The sequence below is a fragment of the Rhinoraja longicauda genome, unplaced genomic scaffold (genome assembly GCF_053455715.1).
Source record: "Rhinoraja longicauda isolate Sanriku21f unplaced genomic scaffold, sRhiLon1.1 Scf000221, whole genome shotgun sequence".
NCBI classification, from domain to species: Eukaryota; Metazoa; Chordata; class Chondrichthyes; order Rajiformes; family Arhynchobatidae; genus Rhinoraja; species Rhinoraja longicauda.
Genome location: NW_027601439.1, coordinates 17501 through 17888, shown reverse-complemented (window position 1 = coordinate 17888; position 388 = coordinate 17501).

Here is a 388-nt window from a genome sequence, read left to right as displayed (position 1 = left end):
CGATGTGGAGATGAGGAACGCCGAGCCAGATCTATCTTATTTGTTTGCTTGGGCCACTGGACTTTGCATGGGCTTGGCATCATTGTGTGCTACGTTAAATCACGGCCAATTGAGTGAGTATTTTTTATTCAACCACTCTATTTTGCCCGTCTTTGTGACTCCTCTATGACACGCCGATCACCGCTGACGTGTTAATCTGCGTGTTAGGTATCTCGGGGGTCAGTTGGACGGACAGATGTGTAAGGGTTTTGTTCGGAAGGATCGTTGAGTGTAAACGGTGAACGGGGGTTAAAGGCCCTGAGGTTTCAATCCTCTAAAGAATGTAAAAGGTCTGACGCGTTAGCTAGCAGCTAATGAGGTGAACCTAGCAGCTAATGAGGCTCTCTCT